Here is a 20,750-nt window from a genome sequence, read left to right as displayed (position 1 = left end):
GCCTTGCTGAAGTCTAGAAAGACTACGTCCACGGCAACACCTGCATCCATTGCCTTTGTGACCTGATCATAAAAGGCAATCAGGTTAGTCTGACAGGATCAGGTTCAGCTTCAAAAAACCCACAACTACATGCTTGTACTTCTTCTAGTGAGATTGATAATCAGTTGTAGCAGGAGCTTGGGAACAGAAATAGCTGCAAAGTTAAAGATCTCTTAAACAAAAAAAAAATACTAATACCCTGCTAAGATTTCATATTTATTACATATTTTTATTGAGACTAAAACTTACCCACACTTTACCTTGGCCCCTTTACTCCATGCCAACCACAACCAGAAGTTATGCCTATATTGTTCTACTTGTGTTCCAAGTATGGGGGTGTGTGTACCCCTTCTCTAGCAACTTGAGTAAACTCTTTGGTCTTTTTTGTGATATCCACTGTTAACTGTATATCTAAAGGCCATTAGTTCTTACTGGGTATGCTCTGCATCAGAGCTGAAACAAGATTGTTGAACTGCATTACACTGCAGGCAGTATAGGAGTTTTTCTTCCTACCACATCTACCATTCTTCTAAACTCATCCATCATGCCAGTTTTCCTTCGAAGAAGATAGAAAGCATTGCTCAGTGTCAGCTTTCAACTGTAAGTATGAGGGGAAAAGCCAAAAACAGTGGCCAAGCTTCTATCAGGCCTGGGTGACGCATGTTATTAAGCCTGATCACAATTCAACCTTCTTTTTCCTATTGCAGAGATCAGGTAATACTTATAGGTGGTCAAACTGCAAACTAAAAACTAGATCCATGTAGGAGCTAAGTCACTGTCTTCCCATCCAGTAGCTTTAGTCCTAAGCTGACGCACATGTTCTATATCAGCAGTTCCCAACCTGTTTTATACTGTGGACAGGCATGGGAGTGGGATGGGGTGCATGGAGCTGGCTGCCTCCCTCCCTGGGCTGCCCAGCTTTTAACCCCACATGTGACTGCTGGCAGCGGAAGCTGCTTGCCCAGGCAGACAGGTAGGGGGTCCAAGCAGGGGGCTCATGCCATGACCGGGCAGCCACCCCTTTGCAGCCCAGTACTGGGCCATGGTGGTTGGGTACCTCTGTTCTATAGACAACAAATGGGGAGAGGTAGGTGCCAAATAATGATTATCAAAGTCTAGATTGAGCAGGAATCTGCCTGAGCTGCCACTATGAATTCCCAAGATGAATTTGGCCTTGCAGCTTGGAAGGCAGTGGGATGCATTTGGTATAATAGTCTCCTGCTTGTGTCACTGGACTAGGGAGTGGGAGGCCTGGTCCCTCTGAGGGCTCCCAGTTGCTGGGAAGTGAAACAAAGCTTTTGCCCAGAAGCTGAGACGGGAGACCAGAAAGACCCAGCTCTTAGATCCATCTCCCTGGGAGGGAAGAGGGAGCCTTGAACGTTAACCTCCCACATCACAGGGCAGCAGTCAATCACTAGGCCAGGGTTGAAGATAGGTCAATGGACAGTCAAGGGGAAAAGCCTCCTGAAAACAGAGGGAAGAACAAACTAGAGGAAACCTGACTCAGCAAGGTGGCTGTTGCCCTGAGAGGATGGGCAGTGAGCTCTTACTTCCAGTGTTGTTCATTTTTTGTATTACAATGTCACTGGGAAAAATGCAAACAGTACTGGGGGGGTAGAGAACAGATTTTTTTTATGTGACGTTCCATCTGTTCAAAAGTCCAGCCTAGGTACCTGGAAGAGAAGCCAAGCCTACACTATTAGGTAGCACTTTGTACAGGAGTGTGCATGTATTTACACTGAGGCATCAGAAACCTAAGGGATAGGTCCCAGCAAACTTTAGAATATCTTGACTGGCATTGTGGGAAAATAAAACTCACAAGTGTTCAATACATGTGCCATCCCTTGCTCATTAGCCAACTCTGCCTTATGGAACATCAAATGATTCTCTCCACTGTCAAATATTTCCTGAAATTATACTTGTCCTGGACACTTCTTGTCACCTAGTCAGCTAAAACAGAGTGGAGTGGGAGATGCTAGTGACTGGTGAGCCACCATTTTTTTTTCAGATCTTCTGTGTGGTACAGAGCAGGCCCCACCTCTCACACAAATCAATTCCACTGAGTCAGGTTTCCATCCCATTTTACCTATAAATGTAATCCAGTGTAATGCTGTGGCTTACAACAGCATTTCTCCGGAGACATCTGTGTATGTGGTGTATTGAGCATTAGAAGCATTGGGTAAAATGCAGAAACAGCTTTGGGAATCAGCACCCAGGGTTCCCTCTTCAGCAGCAGTGTCCACACCTCCTTCGGCCATAGTGTTAGGCTCCCTTTCGTTTCCTCTTGGTCTGGCCTTATGCTTCCCATCTTCACCAGTGGGCCAGCTTAAAAAATTGCAACAGTTTGGCCCCTGGTTTGGTCATTAGGCATGCTGCTGGGACATGACAGGCATGGATTCAAAGTCCCTGAAGTTAAGAGGGGCCTAGAACACAGCTTCCCATGTCCTTGGCAATTCCTCTAACCACTATGTTTACAATGAAGGAAGAGGAGCTTTGTACTGCTGTTCACATACCGAGCTATCTACTTGGTTCAGAAGTCCTCCTAAGACCTATATCGTTTATGCTAGGGTTTGGTGGCTCATGGGCTGGAAGCAGCCCACAAAGGAGTCTAATTCAACACTGGAGATCAGTGGCATAGAGCTGCACTGTGATACACATGCCCTCTGCAGCAAAGTGTAGCAAAGTAGGGCAAGTATTCACCATCAGGGCTGCATGAACCACGTATTAGCTTCTCACTGACAGCAGAGGATGTCCATACAGGCACAATAGAATGCCTTCATGATCCTAGTAGGACAGGACTTTGCTGACCACTTATCAATCACACGATTACAAATCAGGACCTGCACTCAAGGCAATTCACGTAAAGTTGGCGTAAGGTAGATGAGAAATTGACCCACAGTAAAAGGATTGGTAGAAAGCATCACATTACATCATGATAAAGAAAAGAAGACTCCCTCAGTGTTACTTAAATGCACGAGTGAAATAGATACTATCAATTTTAAATGGTCAATTTATAAAAAGTACTTCCGGATATGTAAATTGCCCTGAGTCACCCTGGCAATTTTTGTGGAATTAACAACATATTTTCTTACTTTAAATATTTGTATGTTTGCTTTTTTGCTGTATGACAGATTTATGCAAGCACCAAAAACTGCATAGTGATACAGTGAAATTGTGCAGTAGGCAATGCTTTGTTTAAAAATGGAGTGAGAAATGTATTGCTTAAAAACACCCAGGAAAATAGTCTTTAAGTAGTTCTTCAGTTATAATAAACACTATAAGATTTTAAGTTTTGCTCTTCATGCCAAACTCTTTTGCCCTATATATTATTACCAATTTTGTGGGCCTATATAATTTTTGTATGTTAAAAATGGCTAATAAAAGGATTTTTTTTTAAATGGGTGATGCCAGAAAGTAAACGAGATTAATTAGTTGCTTTGCCTCACATTAGAGTCTACTTCATAACTCTCTACTTCTAAACCTGTTACTAAGAAACATTTAATCAAATCAAATTACATGTAAAAGCAAACTAAATATACTCCGTTACTGTTAGCACACAAGTGTTCGTCTCTACCTGTATTTTTGTATCTTATAAGTACTTCTAAACCATTTCATACCACTGATTGACAAAAACAAAGCAAATAAAATAATCAGCTTTAAGTATGAAGAGAGTGCAACTGTACTAGAATACCCTTTCATGACCCCAAAATATACTGTTAATAGCCATTCATTTTCTCTAATGTGCATTATTTTACTTTTTGCAACAGATACCCCAATTTCTATTTCAACCATCTGTTCCTTGACAATTGATACTTCAGAGGCCAAGCTGTTACTGAATAGCCGTTGATATGAATACAGCAAATTCTTTACAAAATAAAAATCAATAGTCACTGACATACTGCGTATTGAAGAAAATAATTGTTTATGGCACTCAGCTTAAGCTGTTCTGGTAATCACGTTGAAAAATACAATATTTATTCATTAGATCAAATTTAATGAGGCCTCCTGGCAGTAATTATAAAAATTACTGTAGCAGTAAATTACTAATGAGTTGTGATGTGCTTCCTACCTGTGAGGAAGGACTGGGGGTTGAAAAAGCCTGATATCCAGACGGCACTAGGGAGGGAGAGATCCTGAGCCCATGAGTCAAGTTCACGGCAGCACAGAAGATCACTATACCTTAAAGGCAAAATAAAGAAGAAAAGAAGGGTCACAAACAAGTAGTTTCATAGGGTCACTTTAAATAGGCATTAACTGTCTGGGAGTTTCTGAACAATGATATATATGCAAGAAAATAACATTACGGGGACAGCATAATTAATACACTTAATAGATAATCAAAATGACCCAACAGACTCAATGTTACACTGACCTTTCTCACTCAGAAGGAGAGGATTTTTTTTTTTAAACCAGCTATTTTAACATGAGTAGGATAAAGGGTGCAATGCCAATCAATAGTGGAGAGAGAGAGCCTGCTGGCCTCAAGTATCTCACTATTTTAGTTTTGTGGTATGAGTCATTTCTCGGCTATGCAGAATCACATTGATAAAAATCAGCTGTAGGACACTAGATGTGTGTCAGCAGGTTCAGCATCCACCTGATCCACATCCATAATTCTAGAATCAAGACTTCTTGGCTTTTTGGGGTATTCTAAATTCTACTTCTGTTTTTGTCTGTATGTGTCTGAAAATTAAGCCATGGCTATTCTGTAAAAGCACTAGGCCTAGCAGCAGCATGCTCATGGTTCCATAAATGCTGTCACCTGGATTGGAAACAGGGTAGATAAACTGGCATGACAGAATTGCAAACCTGGAAATGTGTCCTCATTGTCAAAAAGGGGTTTTATGCAGTGAGGGAACTAAAGGCTATTAACTAGTTCACAGTTACATCCTAATGGAGTTGAGAGGGAGTTTTTAAAACCCCAAGGTAGCTAGGCAAAACCAAGATTTTACTGCCAACCAGAGATTAATCTGACCTACCCACAGCACAGTGACAATTACAGAGCCTTGTGTCCGCGATGATGCTACAGGTGAAGCACAATAGCTGTTATAGATATATCTTTCTTGATAGTGATTATATCTTAAAAGTATGGAGCTATGCCATGGGTGGTGGGGGAGAGGCGGGTATAAAGGACCTCTTAAAGTAAGTCAGCTTTCAAGAGCTAAGCTACTATGTTTTTAGCTGGGTTTTATCTCCATTTTATTGTGGGATAAAATTATGGACCTGGAAAGTGTCTGTGAAGCAGCTAATGTAGTAATGCTCTGTCCTCCTCTTTTATTCCATGACAAATTGGTCTTATGACCAATACGTTTTTGTTTCTATTCATATCTCAGCTTCTCTGAACATGGGTAAACCAGTCTGTCTCTGTAACACTACTTTCCTCAGCTATTATGTAGAATTTATACTTACAGTCATCCCTTCCACACTTTCCTTTTTGTCCTTGTTTACAAGGGCAAAAGTTAGCTACACTTGATTGAATCCTCTCTTCTCCTCTAACACTACATAGACACCATTTGACATCTTTTTAGCAGTTTTGTCTAGCTTAGTCTTTAAAATGTGTGACATTAAATTAAGGTGGGCAGATTTTCAACAGCACAAATGGCAATTAGGTGCCATTATGTAGCTTGATACCTGAAATTGTACTCAAGACAAACAATTGCTAAATAGGTTAAGTTAAAACATAGGCAGCCCAAAAGCATAGGCAGCTTTTTCATTTGAGTTAGTGTAACTTGACTGAAATCCCCAGCAACACCAACTGACTATTCTTGTAACCTCCCTATCTGGATGTAGCTATGCTGATAGCAGAGGGCTTAGCTGAAATTGGTCAGGCAGATGGTGTAGCTGGGTCAGCAGACAAAGCTTTTCTGCCTGCACGGGGGGCACTGCTGGCATTGCTATGTCCGCATGAAACGTGGACAAGCTAAAGCTTAGATTGATTGAACCATATGTTTTTAGCTCAAGGTAAGTAACTTGAATTAACAAGCACTAGGTAGAATCCTGGTGAACACACTGGGGAATTGTAGTTTTCACATAAATTAGCAGGTTGAGTTAAAATCCATAGTGCTTCATCTCAGGCAGTCCCTACATCAGCCCAGGATCAGAACAAAGATCTGGGCAAGATCCTGTTGCCATGGAGATGAGGAACACCCTATTGTGAAGACTTTCTTCCATGTGGGCTTGTCCTAGATAAAAATTCACAAGTAAGGCAGAATTTGTCCCTCTTCTTTCTGGGCTGTTTTGAGGCTAAATTAAGGTTTGCTAGACAATAAGATCTGTAGATAGAACAACAAAACCCCCCAGTATTATGTGCTGGATTTTCAGAACTGCTGAGTACCTACAACTCTTACTGAAGACAATGCAAGCTGCAGGCTACAACAGACAAAGCTCAACACAAAAATAGTTAATGTGGGTTAGGAGGCTGCTCATGGGTGGAATAGAAATTAAAACAAATGGACAGTACATGCTCTTGGGTAAATACAAAGTGTAGATCAGGTGGGCTTTTCTGTGTTTTTTAGAAAACTGTGAAGTGCAAGTCTTTGGCCTTTAAAGCCACTCAAAGAACCACAAGCTTTCAATTCAAACTGCATGTCTATTCTCTTATGATACAAAACAGATTTCTGTTAACTTTGTGAGTTCTTATAATTTGCTCAGGTTGCTGAAATGGAGCACACTGCTTCAGGCTTCTCTTTCTACACCTTATGACATTATTTTAATGGGAGCTGAGTACCATGGTGTTGGAGCATAAAAACTAAACAATAATGCTGAAGCTTTTAAGAGAGAATGTCTCACAATCCTAAATAAGTAGTCAGATTGTTGCTGTGCATTATTACTATAATTAAATTACATTAAACTATTACATTAAACTAATCCGTCAGTAATACTGTACTTAGCAGCGAGATTTTGTCACGTAAACATTAAAAGCCTTTAAACTTTTGCATTCTGCAGTGTGAAATGCAGGAAAATACAAAAATTGGATCAGCAGAATATAACATGAAAAGCTTTAGCAACAGAAAAAGGCCATCTGGTTCAACCTGCCAGTCCTTTTAAAGGAGGTAAGGTGAGACTGCCAGAATACATTCACCACAGGGCTGTGTGTGTGTGTGTGAGGCAGCTAGTTTTACTTCTTTGAAAACATAAGATACCAATCTAAAGACCTCCTTTCATGAGAACTTGCGAACATGTAAGATTAAATTAGAAGCTGCTCAGGGAAGGCTGTTAAGAAAAACATGCAAACAATAACTGAAATGGAACTGTAATAATTTCTCAGAACAGAGCTAGAAAAAGAAGCCTATTGTAACTAGGCGACAGATCAACCAAGCCATGATAGACTGATGACTACACCAGCTAGCCTACAAGGCTTATTCACTAGAACAAAGTTACCTACAGACAGCAGAATACTATTATCCCAAATATCTCCCTGGATTCTGTGCCCATCACGACATACATGACCATCTTCGTGGCTGCTTGTAGCCATAGCCCAGTGGGTTTTTGTGAATGTGCTAGGTGGTGGTCTGGTGTTCCATGCTTGCAAATCAAACCATGCATACATTGCAGCATTACACTTCCACTGGTGGTCTGATAGCCATCCTTTTCCCACTCCTGCAAGATGTGGGGCAAGTTAAGGTGCCTTAAGTATTTCCTTAGAATTCAGGCCTTATGAGTGACAAGCACAACTAAAACACCATTTTCAACTAGTGCAAAAAACAACCAGAACTCTGTCCTCTGAACTGCATCTTCTATTGCCATCACATGCACACAGACACATAGGGTGCTTGTAGATGTGCAGGGAAGCTGCTCCGACACTCTGTAATTATAGCACGTCGGAGCAGACTCTGCCGTAGCATGCTAATTAGCACACCTCTAGCAGCCTCCACGTCTCATGTACCAGCATCCCCATGCTTCAAAATGGCAGCAGGGGCACTTTAACTAAAGTTTGATAAGCGTTAGTTAAAGCATCCCCACCACCATTTTGAAGTGAGGAGATGCTGATACATGAGATGCTGCAAGTGCTTTAATTAGACCGGCTCTTGAAGCCACTCAAATTAAAGGCTCTCCCCCTCCCATCCTGCCCCGCCTGCCCTGACCCCCAAAGCATGTGTAAAAATGTCCATAGGTACAATATTCAACATTTAGCATACACTAAGATGGAGCATTTGACTGCAATAATATTTATGGCATTTTTATACTTGTAAACTTTAGAAGCAACGTTACCTATAGCCTGTTCAACTGATAATATATCAGAATGGCTCCTATCTTTTTCCTGCTGCCTGGAGGAGGTTTGGGATGGCAATAATATGGAGAAACCTTGAACATTTCCCTTTGGTTGACTTGTGAGTGGTACTCAGCCTGTGCAGGGAGTTTCATCCAGGATGTATATTTATGTTCATGCACTTAAAAAATGTTCAAAAACCTCTTGAGCGTAGTAATACTTGGCACTGCTCTAGTATTTGCATCCAAGAAACTCAGAGTGTTTTCAAAAACAAAGGCCATATCTGCAACACAAACCTCCCATGCCCAGTGCAGTACTCTCAAATATGTCTCACTACTGCAGATGGGGTAATTAGCATTACTGTACAACAGAACTAATTAACCCAGCCACATTAGCTCCCAGATGTTGTTAACATGCACCTACACCATTGCTTGTTCGAAGCAACTTGCCTCAAATGGCATTTTATGAGGGTGCCAGAGCTGATCATACAGTGGGTTTTTTTTGGTGTAGACAAGCCCATACATTTTTATTTCCATGTTTACATGAGAGGCTCAAAACAGTTGTCACTTTGGAAGTAATTTAGAAAATGAGAAAAAGAGAGCAAAGGCCCCAGAGGTTCTGACTCCCAAGTCCACACTGTTTCCTGCCTCCCATACAGTTAGCTTGCAGAAATCCCTGTCCTATGCTCTAATTTTCTTGCATCTAAAAAGATTGAGTATGCTAAATGTCACATATTTTCAAGGATCTCAAGCCTTTTAAAAACTGGAATGAAAATGGTAGAACGGCATACAGAGATAGACATACTTTTTACTGTGGACACTGTGTTCTAATTTCTCCAGATGCATATAACTCCAGTAAATTACACACATCCCTGAAAAGAGAATGTGCCCATACAGCTACAGTGTCCTTCATGTACGTCCTCCAAACTTCTATAAATCTTACCTCTCACAATTCACAACAGTTTGGGGTCTTTTGGGATCAGTCTGAAAATCACCACCCATCTCCAGTATCTCTGAATTACAGAGCAGAACTAGATCAAATACAGAAGACTTCCCTCATTTATCCTCCTCTGAAACGCATCAGAGTGTGGGCTGCATTCATTTTGTGTAGGCGGGCTGGTGTCTAATATATTCTGTGAACATATTTATAAAGGATTAACCTGTGCCTGGTATTCTTAAAAAATGATTTAGTTAAAACACGTTTTATTCCACTTGTCTCGACTACCCATTTAGCTTTGTTATTAGTTACTTTAGATTGAGCATAATAAACTGTACATTATCAGCAGTCCTATATATGACAGACTTTTTTTTCTTGCCAATATCTTTCACAGATTATATGAGCTGTGTCTAAGAATTTTGATCTCTGGTGAGAGCATTTCCTAATGGGCTGGACTATATTTGGCATATATTTGAATATCTGGGGTTTCAGAGAGTGCCATCACTTTAAAAGTGCTTAATAGCACCATGGAATCACAAAGTCATGAAACATGGGTCCTGGAAAACATGCACAAATGAAATACATGCATCTATGCTCTCTCTCTTTCTCCTCGCACAAGCCATTTTAAAATGATATAGTAAGGAGTGAATCTCTTTCAATTGCAAAATAAGCTTCATATATGTCTTAAAATATCTGCCTAAGCACAGGTGATAATTAAATACTTACCTCACTGAGAAGAATGATTGAAATGCATGAAATAAGAGGAACTGCATGCTTCTATAGCTTGGCTAAGAGATCGTAAGGTCTGTAGGTTTCTGAAGAAGGGAGCAAACCTGTTACAAGCAGTTCAAGAGGTACAACTATGAAGATTAAAATGAAATTAAGAAGGGGCAATTTGTAAAGAGAATTAGGAAACATTTACTAACACATAGGTCTATTTTCTATTAGTAATTATAATAATTTTCTAATTTTCCAAAGGAAGTGGTGTAAAACCTATTACTTGAACGTTTTAAAACCGGACTGTGGAACTCAAAATTCCACCAGCGATGCCATCTGAGATTGTCTGATTTTCTGATTCTATAACACTCTTCAGGAGAGAAGAAAAAGAAAAAAAACACCTAGTAAAAAATTCTTGGCCTCTCCAATGAATACTACAGAGTACAACTTGGCTAGGCAGGCAGTGAGCTGTGGTTGCTGACCTGACTGATTTAGGATTGGTTTCTTTCATCTGCCTGTAATGGCTTGGCTTTTAGAATGTAAGCTCCTTGGGCTGGGGGAAAGCTGTCATTTTCTGTATACTTCTTCATGCCTGTATACTTGTCCAACAGGGTGTTACCTTTGGTGAGGACTATTGCCACCTCAATATAACTGTTAAATATTAATCGTAAGAAAAATGCACACCACCACATTGACAGAGGTGGACTTCCTGGCTGAAATTAGGGTTTTTTCCCCATTTTTAACAATAGCCATTTGAAAAGCATACAAAGCGAGGGTAGATGCTTTTGGCCCCAAGGGTTCACCCTTGGTGTCAGCCCTCCTTTAGAGCCAATAGAAGCATTGTCCAGAGTCAACATTTTAAAAGTATTTATAGAAGATAACCAAAGAGGATTAACTGATCCCAATCTTGTCTCTTGTTGCAGTATTTTAAGGACTTGAAGAAACTCTACAATAGATTTGGCTGGTTCCTCTTTGTTTTGTTTTTTTAACCATGTTCATGTGCCCTCTCTCTTTAAACACACATGCACATAGAAATAAAGGTTGGAAAAGCTTAGATTTGTTCTTCATCTTCATCACTGTATGTGTTGTAGAGATGGGAAATTGATGGTGTAATTGGTTGATTATTGATTATATTTTTCTTCTTTTCTAATGGTCTTTGAGTTGGAGGAATTCTATTCAAGTTTAGCCAATTCCTAGTTCTTTTGTTGGTATCTCCTTATTTATAACCCTTGGGTCAGACATCTATATCATTATTTTTTCACTCTTAAACCATCTTACTCCAGTATGAGGTAACACTAAATCAGCATTTTTTTCTCTGACAGCCCATCAAGCAGTTTTTCTTGTTCATTTTCTTCCTTATTGTTTTAATGCAGACTCAGAAGCTTGCAAATGTTTCTGTTTCTTGCCAAGATAGTGGTACTTTTGCCCTGGCACACATTTATGTTTTTTTCTATTCTTGTGAATGCAGCTGAACAACAAATCCTTCTCTGTTTAACAAGCAACTTCCTCACATTATGTTATCATATCAAAGTATCTTTTTGATTTCAGCATAGCTCTGCAATTGTATTTGTTAATTAACTACTGATGAGCAGACAGCAGCAATAGCAGAAAATACTGTATGTTTTTGAGGCCTGGTGAAACTGTGGTGATTCTTTTTTGATGGTTTTTATCTCTATCAGAGATCCAGGGCAGCAGCTTCACTTTGAGATGGTGAAAAAATAAAGGGGCTCTTCTGCTACATACAACTTTTACTTATTTAAGAGATAATAGTTTGCATGCAAGTTTCATTCATTTCACTGCACCTTAAATCAGTTACACCACTATATGTAGTGATATGTAGTGTAGGTCTAGAAGCACAGATCCTGTTTTTTTTTTAATTAGTTTTTTTCCCAGGTATCACTTGTTTATTAAAATTAGACTAGCATCTCAGTCCTTTCTTGGCTGGCTTCACAGGAAGAAACCTGTACCTCTGGTGGTCCATGTAAGAGGTTGTTGCAATGTCACACTTTCTGACAGTACCTTCATGAGCACAAGCACATAGAGCATTTCATCCCGGACTATTCTAGGAATAATTATAATCTTTGCCTTTAGGCCACCCAGAATCTTTTTTGCTGTGCTCCTTGCTTTTTACTAGGGATTGCCATTCCTCCCTTTTAACTTGCTTTTAGGTGAGTAATACCTACCACACCTTTCAAATCAGCTGATTTTGTTATTCACTAATGAAAAGGGCCTTTTCTTCTCAAGCATGCTTTTCTCCTCAGTCAGTGTGGGAGACAATGTAAATAGCCTGAGTGCTCCTGGGATATTTTCCTCCATCTGTTTATCATGCACAGTATAGCTAGATCTCCAAAGATGCAGACTGATGGATTATACAGCAGCCTTCATGGAGTTTTGCTGGATTTCTAGAAAGCCAGGAGGCATATGAGATTAGGGTTTTATTCATGCTCTTGGGGTTTGCTGAATCTATGTGACTTGAGACTCCATGTATCAACACATTTCTTCTCTTAATTGTCCCTTAACACAGAAGCTCCACTTTTCCAATAGTGGTCTTCTCTTCTGGGAGACATTCCGTGTTGCTTCCTAATAGATCACTATTAAGTAAAGCAAGGAACATTTATCACCCACAGAGCTAGAGACTGCTGCTTCATGGACAAGACAATGAATCCAGATCTCTTCATGGCAGTGAAAACACTAGCAATAGGCTAACAAGGGCAGCCAATAAAAGAAAGCATTTGATAGAATTTGTGTTACTTTCAGATAGTTATAAAAGATCCCAAGAGCATACTGATGATATGGAATTAGGTGGTTTGACACTGATCTCCTTAATTTAATCTCCATATTCACGACTTCTGTAACACATTTGCTGACCCCACAAAGCTGAAACTATGAATTTATTCAGATTTTCCTTTGCCTCCTCACCCCACCTCACCCCACTTTGAAAGAGCATCTGGTTAAAAATCAAAGGTTTTTATCTGAAGTCTCAGCTGGTGGCATGTCAGGCAAGAATTGGAGAGAGACAGAGAGATTTAAAAAATAGGGAGGATAAGATTATCAGGATGAGTGGGGACCCCTCTTCCCTTGCAGTGTGTGTGACAGGGAGGGACAGAGAGAGGCCATCCTTCCCTGCGGGAAGCTCCCCTAGTAAAAATGATTACTAAAAGGATTTTCATACATAACCATAAACCAGGTTTTATTTACGGGTCCTTACAGTGGGCTGCTGGTCTCCCTGACCTGAGATTTATGATCAATGGATCAGCACAGTTTGCCATCCAATACCTACAACCCTGCACATGCCTTAATGACATTCCTTCCCCGCCTCCCTCCCACACTGTGCTCTCAAAGATGAAGCTGCCAGGCAGCCTAGCTTTTCACTGCCTTTCCTCTTCTAGTGATTCAAGGTATTTTTCCCCTTATGCAAAGGATAAATCTTCTCTCCATGGATCTTAATACTTCTGTCAAACATGTTTTGAACAGTCAACAGGTACCTTCACCATTTTCTCCAGACATCAGTATTGACACCAGCTTGACTTCCCCCTGTTTTTTTTTTTTTTTTAAAGAAAGTAGCTGTAGTGGCATTCATGAGAACAGCTTGTAATTTAGCACTACAGCATTTTCCTTAGGTAATGCTTTCAGCTGTCAGGAGTCCACAGTATCTCTATGGTACTTCAGTTTTCCATCATGAGACACCAAACCACTTTTAAATCTGCACAGCTCTGATAGATCTGTTCAAATTCTGCCTCTGGTGTGTCAGTCACTTCTTACTTCTCTGCTCTCTGTCTTGATTTCCTAGAAGTCTGAATGGGTTTCCAAAGAATTTGTTTGGATTGGATTTACTATAGTTTTTGGCACCTCTTTCTCATCACTTTGGCAGGTCTTGAGGGGTCTGGCACAGACATAATGAGCTCCTAGGATGAAGAGTGGGGCCACAGGATATGGCAACCACTGGAGAGCAGTGAGGGGAAGGGGGAGGGAGGGGAAGCAAAATCTTACCTGCCACTGCTCTTTGCAGAATGAAAATTGCTGTTGCTGCTGCTGCCACTGCTTCTGCTGCCATAGCAGCATTGGCTTAGACAATGGGCTGGGCTCTCTGATGCCCATTCATTCACTCTCATGCTCCAAATAAGTTACTGGCTGTAGGGTTGTACCTGCTGTGGCAGACTCCTTGGGATCAGGGGAGAACCTGTTCATCCCTTGCCCCTTAGATACACTGCTGGGTGCATCATTGCTCTGCCTAGCTCCTAGGGCTCGACAGGAGCAGCACAGCAAAGATTCTCAGGATGGGAGGGTGAGAGGGAAGGGAAGACTGATGTCCCTTCAATAGTCGACACCTAAGGCTGGTGCCCTGCTCTAGTTATGCTACTGGGGGGTGTACAGAAGTGCTGCATGCATATTTTACAGTGCTGTAATTTACTTTTTGTAGCACTATAGAGTTACAACACTCCTAAACATGACAGAAGTGCAGTGTTTAATAGGGAGGGGGCCCTCTGAGCCTGCCTGCACTCTCCAGGCTGAGGCAGGAGGTACTCTTCAGCCTCCTCAGGCTCCTGCACTGGTCAGAAATTTAACCAGCATACAGAAGTTACTTAAAGGACTGTAGGTTGCTAAAGTTATGTAAAATACAGCTCTTCAAATTTAATACCTCATTTAACAAGCATTAATTTAAAGCACTGTACCCATTTTCCAAGTGCTGTAAAGCTGTGCACTTCTGTCAAGCAATGGCAAAAGTACTTTAATTCCGAAAAAGCAACTTCTGTACACGCCTCTGCTAATCTGCAGTCCTTTTGGTGGCTCTGCAAGGAAGGCATCAAGGTAGTCCAGCTGTGTCCAGAATATTTAGGTTGCCAGCTAGTGGCTGTTTTGGCTGTTAATGGTGTGGACCAGCAGCACTTCATTCTCTTCTACAGAAAGCTTCTGGTACTATCATTGGCGACGCATAACAGGTGCTCCCTGAGCATGGCGGTGCACCCCCTGTGAAAAGGTGCCACCAATGCTGCTGGCAGTGCCTGTAGGTGGTCACCACTTGCCACCAACCTGCTTACTGCTGACATCTGCGCAGTAGTATCTTGTGTAGATGTAGCCCATGAGTACGAGATTAGGCTTTTAAATGGCAGATACTGCATTACAGCTTTAAAAAAAAACATTCACAGATTAACTTAGAAGAAAAAGAAGAAAAGAAAAGAAGAGAGTGTGTTAGATTTATAAAGTCTTCAACCATTAGCAAGATAAATGGGAATGTGTTTTTGCTTTTCATAATACTATTAATATCAGGTTATGCAAAGCTATTTTGAACATGCAGGGAGGGAAGATATTATCCAGGAAAAAAATCCTGTAGTATGTATTCTGTTTTTGTGATGGACATGAAGCATCATCCATACTGATTGACTGCTGGCATGTGACTTACCACTGAGCTACACTGTATGTTGATGGATAAGCCCGTCTCATCCAAGTGTCAGGAAGATTATCAAAAAAAAGAGCTGTCTGTAGTTGTTCCATCTCTGAGGAGATTGCCAACTCACCCTAACAAAAGAAAACATTAGTGTGCTATTTGCGTCTCACAAAGAGACTGTGATAAGATGACATGATAAATGATAGAGGGCTTTTTTTTCCCTAGTAAAAACACATAAGGTTGCTAACTCGTCAAGTGTAAAGAATATCTTGGCTCTTGCAATTGGGGTGAGCCGTTTATTAAAAATAAGGTGAAGTGGTCAGAAAATACAGGAGTGAATGCTTTTGTTTATTTGCATTTCTTAACTCTAATTACAATATTAAATCTAATTAGACTTTTCAGGGCAAATTTGCTTGTACCATAGTCTCACAGATATTTGACTGCTGATATTCTGTAACTGTACATTGAAACTAGAGATATGTATGGGTAAATCTGGCTAGCTAAACTGAAGGCCCCTTCTCCTTTAAAAACTCAGCAGCAAGGAACATTTTTTTCAAAAGCTAGTCCTACAACCACATGCAAATCATTTGATCATTCATGTAAATTGGTACTTAGGCACCTAGAAAGCCACTTGGATGCACAATCATCTAATCTGAATGTGCATTAAGTTCAAGTGCAGCAGGCCCATCACTGCATCAAAATTACTGTATTCAAATCTCAGGCCTTATTTTCTGAAAATTTGGCCCTAAATGTTCATGATTTCTGCATATTGTTGTTCAACACATTTAGAGAGCAACATAAATACACATAAAGACAAGGGATCTAACCGGAACCCCATACAGATAAGCTGTGAGTTATTGCCCCATTCCTTTACATCTGGAACATTTATTAAATATTAAATACAAACCTGTGTAGGGCAGCATGTATCAGCCTCATTTTCAGCCTGTTTGTGGCACTGAACCTAAGTCTTACCTAATGGGCTATGACCAGTCATAGTCAAAGGTCCAGGCGCATTCCTCTAAGCTGGTCACCTGCTTCACATATTCTAAATGAAAAGAAATTTTCCTCACATTCATCATGATATAGACTGGAGTGGGTCCATTTCTTCCCCTCAGAGAGGTCCCAAAATCTTGTGCTGGGCAGCTGCCTTTCTGTCTTGTGCATTGGCTGCCAAGTCAAGCACCACAGTTAGCAACCACCCTTTTGGCAGTTGAAAAAGAGAGGCTAAAAACCTGGTGGAGGGACTCAACCACCTTTAGATGTGGGGTGAGACAAGGAAAAGGTACCATTGCTTCCTAACTTGCGGATAGAGGATTTCTGTTTCCTACACAGGCAGTCCGTCCTCATCATGCACTCTATTTTCAGTTTTAAACAAAACACCCTATTTTATTTGTAAAAACAAATGGCTTTGGTGTCTAGAATTATGCCAGGATGTTTTCCTGGTAAATACAAAGTGACAAAAAAGATGCCAAAAGATTAATCCATAAATAGTGCCTACCTTTATATCTAGTTCATACTTTATTTAGACTCAGTCCTTCCACATGATAGGTAAGCAAAGTATACCTACCTTCAGACCTAAATCCAGTTCTTTAAGACAACACCACATCCCCTGCATTAACATATTCATTCTCTCATAGTCTGGAAAACAAGCCCGTGTATCTGAAGAGTGCTCTGTTGTTTTTGAGGTAATATCAGATATACTGTATTCTTCTGGAAGTTTCTCCCACATGTCATTTAGTATTGCCTTCACCTACAAAAGCCCACATGTTTTTAATTTTGAAAGCTGCTTGTATACCCAATTTGATGAGTGAAGAATTTAGGGGGCTAAAGGCAAAGGTACAAACATATATTTGTGCATGCATAAGCTTATACACTGAGTAAGCCCACCGACTTTAGTGAGAGTACTCACAATACATAAATACATGCACAAGTCTTAATAGCACTGGGACTGTAGCCACCTTTGTGTAACTATCTAAGCAAATTCTCCATCATGCTAGATAGAAAATAAGGTATCTAAATGTGCATACAGGTTCCCCTTGCCAACCACAGTTTTGAGTATCCACACTTCAGAGAAGGGGAGGGGGGGTACAGTCTGAAAATACCCCCCACTACCTCCCTGGCTTTGCTCATACTTCTCACTCCTGCCCCCCCCCCCCAGCCTTGCTGGTGCCGTGCTCCCCCAGCTCTGTCAGTTTTGCCAACCACAGGAACTTTCAGGAACCTAACCCCTGTGGTTGGCGAGGGAAACCTGTTTTTAAATTTATTGGAAATTTTATGCAACATCAAGGCAAGTGACATCTGACAAGTGACTTTAACTTTGCTTAACCAAATTAAAACCTCATTTTACAGAGTTTCTGTAAAAAAAACAAAATAGGCAAAAAATATATTTCTACCATGTCTTGCAAAGGTTGGAGAACCGTGTAGTTACTAGGATTGAAACTAATGATTGATACACGATCTATAAAGAGGAAACAGTGGCCAAGAGAATTGTACATTGCTTTAAAAGAAAAAAAATCACTTCATGTTGTAGTACTAGCTCGGGGTGGTGAAACCACAGCTTACAAGCCTCCTACAACTCCCTGACCATTTGAATGAGACCCCTGAAGAAAGTTACTTAACAACAGACCGTTATTTGAGCCGAGGCTCTGTGTGCAGATCATTGACTCTGGGTCACATACACCTCGGAAATTTTGCGTCCTGCTGTTCCTGGCTGTGTCAATGTTTTAAGTGTGCAGCTAGAAGAGTTAGGACATCTGGTCACCTCTGCACTCCGTGTGCTTCTGCTATGTACTCTAATGCTGTTCACACGGTTGTGTTTGTTGGGGTGAGGGTGGGTGTGGGGTGAGGAGTTATAGCTCCCTCTATACACTGTCTTCCTCTGTTGCTGACCTCAGAGACCTCTTAGCATTATCTAGGAACTGGTAGAGAAGGCAGAAAAACCACCCCACTAGGAATCTGCCCAGGAGTTCTTCCTCCCTTACACTGAACACAGGTGGTCATTAGAAAAGGACCTCCATAAAATATCAGGGGGAATTACTGCTGAAAAGGTTGGAACTGTTTGATGGAATCAGGGGACTCAGGCAGTTGTATTTAGCCTCCTCTGGACCCTCTCAGTTCTGTCTTGGAGAGCCATCACTATTATTTTGTTCAGGGGAAGAGGGTGGGGAATGGGAAGGGAGTGGAAACAAGTTCTGCTTTGCCCTTCCCTACAAAAATTTGGAAGAAATTATGCAAGAGCACTTCACAGGGTTTTCCTGAAGGAAGGCAAGTTCTGGGTTACAGTTCACCCATACCAGTATTCTGCAGTTTGGAAAAGGAATCTAAATGTCTAAGTCCTACCACTGTATAGAAAGATTCAGGTTTTTTTCTGTGTGATTATCAGCTTGCAGTTTGTTCAGATTGTATTTATGTCTGAAATGTAATTGTCCTGCCATATAGATTTCAAACCAAAGTACTTAAAAAAAATTAAGAAGCCTTAATAGCTTGTACTAGAAATATCTATTCCCACGCAGAAAAAGCAAACAGGTTACACCATTTTGTGAAGACTTTCTAGCCTGCCTTAGGGTTTTACTAACCTTTTCTTCTGCCGACTGAGACATCCCTCCCCCAGTGGTGACATCTCTGGACTGCAGTTCCAGCAGCATACAGAACAGGTTGTCTGAAGCTGTTGTCAAAAATTCAGTCTCAGCACTGGAATGCGGGCCATAATGGACTTCACTTTTGAGAGGTAGCACTTCATCAATGTGCTTATGATAACCTAGATAATCCAGATTTTCATGGACTACAAACCCAGGAACAGGAACTGGTGTCATATCAAACTGTCAAACCTCCCCCCAAGCCCAAGCTACCCATGATAATTCTTGGTAGACAGAATAAGAAACCTGCTTGGCTATCAATCTTATTCTTCTGCTATACAGTTATTGTTGGGAACAAGACTTTTATAGCATTTTTATGTCCACAAAAATGAATCTCACTTGTCCCCTATTTTAATTAGTTGCTTTATATGACACACAGGTACAGATGTTAGAAAGACAAAAACCACACAAAGTCACTGACATCAGGTTATTCTTCAATTAGCAAACAACAGACAGATCATTTTAATTTAAAAAATACAAGGACAGACATGTTTTCAAAGAAAAATGTTATTGCCTTCAAATTACAAAGTGCTGCTCTCTGGTGTAACATTAGTATTTCATACAGCTATTTATTAAATGAAGCAATTTATAGTAGCATCTCTGAAAAATGCCATCCTTTATTGAAATGAAAGTGAATAATAGCTTAAGGCTGTAAAATAAAATGCAGAATTTTTTCTTTTAGACCATTACAAAACTACATGTATTGTCTATTTGACAATCAATACCCCACCATAAAATAAAATGGAGCTATGGCATCATCATTATAATTTCTATTTCAAATGGTTTCTGAGAGCCAAGTTATGTCCATTATGGAACAGAATGACAAATAGTTTCATTCAATATTACATACCCATCAGCTGTAATTCTTTTATATCGCAAAACTGCTAGGCAAATATTTTAGGATCATCACAAGTTTAAAAACAATAGACACATAGGAGTACCTTCTTTTATTTACATTTGTACTGGCTTAAATTCAAGATGTTCTTTGATGCATTTGAAATACTACTGTGGGATGTTAAATTATTACTGAATTCTTTTAGTTTTAAGATACCTTTCAACCTGCCAAGAGACATGGTGATGATGATGATGATAGCAATGGTACAAAAACCCTTACTATCATGTGGGAGCCCATTTTTGTAAGATAAATATTATTTTCTCTAAGCTTAGCATAGTTCTCCAAGGATACTAAAACCACAGCAACTTTGCATGGAACAAAGATACATTTGCATCTAAACCAAAGATATGAACCTTATAAGAAGGGACCTGTACCTGTGTGTATTCCCATAAATAGCACATATTTCCCTTAATTTCCTCATTTCATTTTTATTATTTACTGCATGACTTTTTAAAAATCTTTTTCTGCTCTTCTTCTTTTATTCCTGTTTCCCATGCTCCCACACTCAGTAGGAGGTTACACGCTGCTGTGGATAGGAAAGGAATGGCCACTGGAGGCTCTGTAGGTCTGACATGCATGTGTTCTTATTGCTGGGTTGAGTAGCATGGGACAGAAAAAAAAAAAGAAACTGGAACCAGCAGGCTGCTGCCTCAGTCCACAACCCTGTATATAAGGAGACTGATTCTCTCCCACTTGCCTCCCATGTTGTATAGTCATTCATATGTACAAGATGCTGCAATAATACAGCTATTCTGATTTGGCAACGTTCGGTATGTACTTCCTGTAGATAGCTTGTTGAGGAGGATTCTGAGAAGGAGAGTATGAGATATACAAGGATGCTGGTATAGTGCTTACAAGAGAGGGGAAAATTGTAGTGGAGGTTGGTATCCACCAATCTGGAAGCAGCGGCAGAAAAAAAAAAAAGGGAGCTAG

General features: G+C 40.4%; 1 pseudogene; it reads right to left on the bottom strand.

Moving 5' to 3' along the window:
* Positions 1–352: 352 nt before the first annotated feature.
* LOC109322484 overlaps positions 353–20,750 on the bottom strand; it is a 281,987-nt pseudogene continuing 261,589 nt past the window's right edge.

Source organism: Crocodylus porosus, unplaced genomic scaffold, assembly GCF_001723895.1.
Source record: "Crocodylus porosus isolate Cpor-Errol unplaced genomic scaffold, CroPor_comp1, whole genome shotgun sequence".
NCBI lineage: Eukaryota > Metazoa > Chordata > Crocodylia > Crocodylidae > Crocodylus > Crocodylus porosus.
The sequence above is the reverse complement of the archived record's forward strand: the minus strand, read 5'-3'. Positions and strand labels throughout refer to the sequence as shown.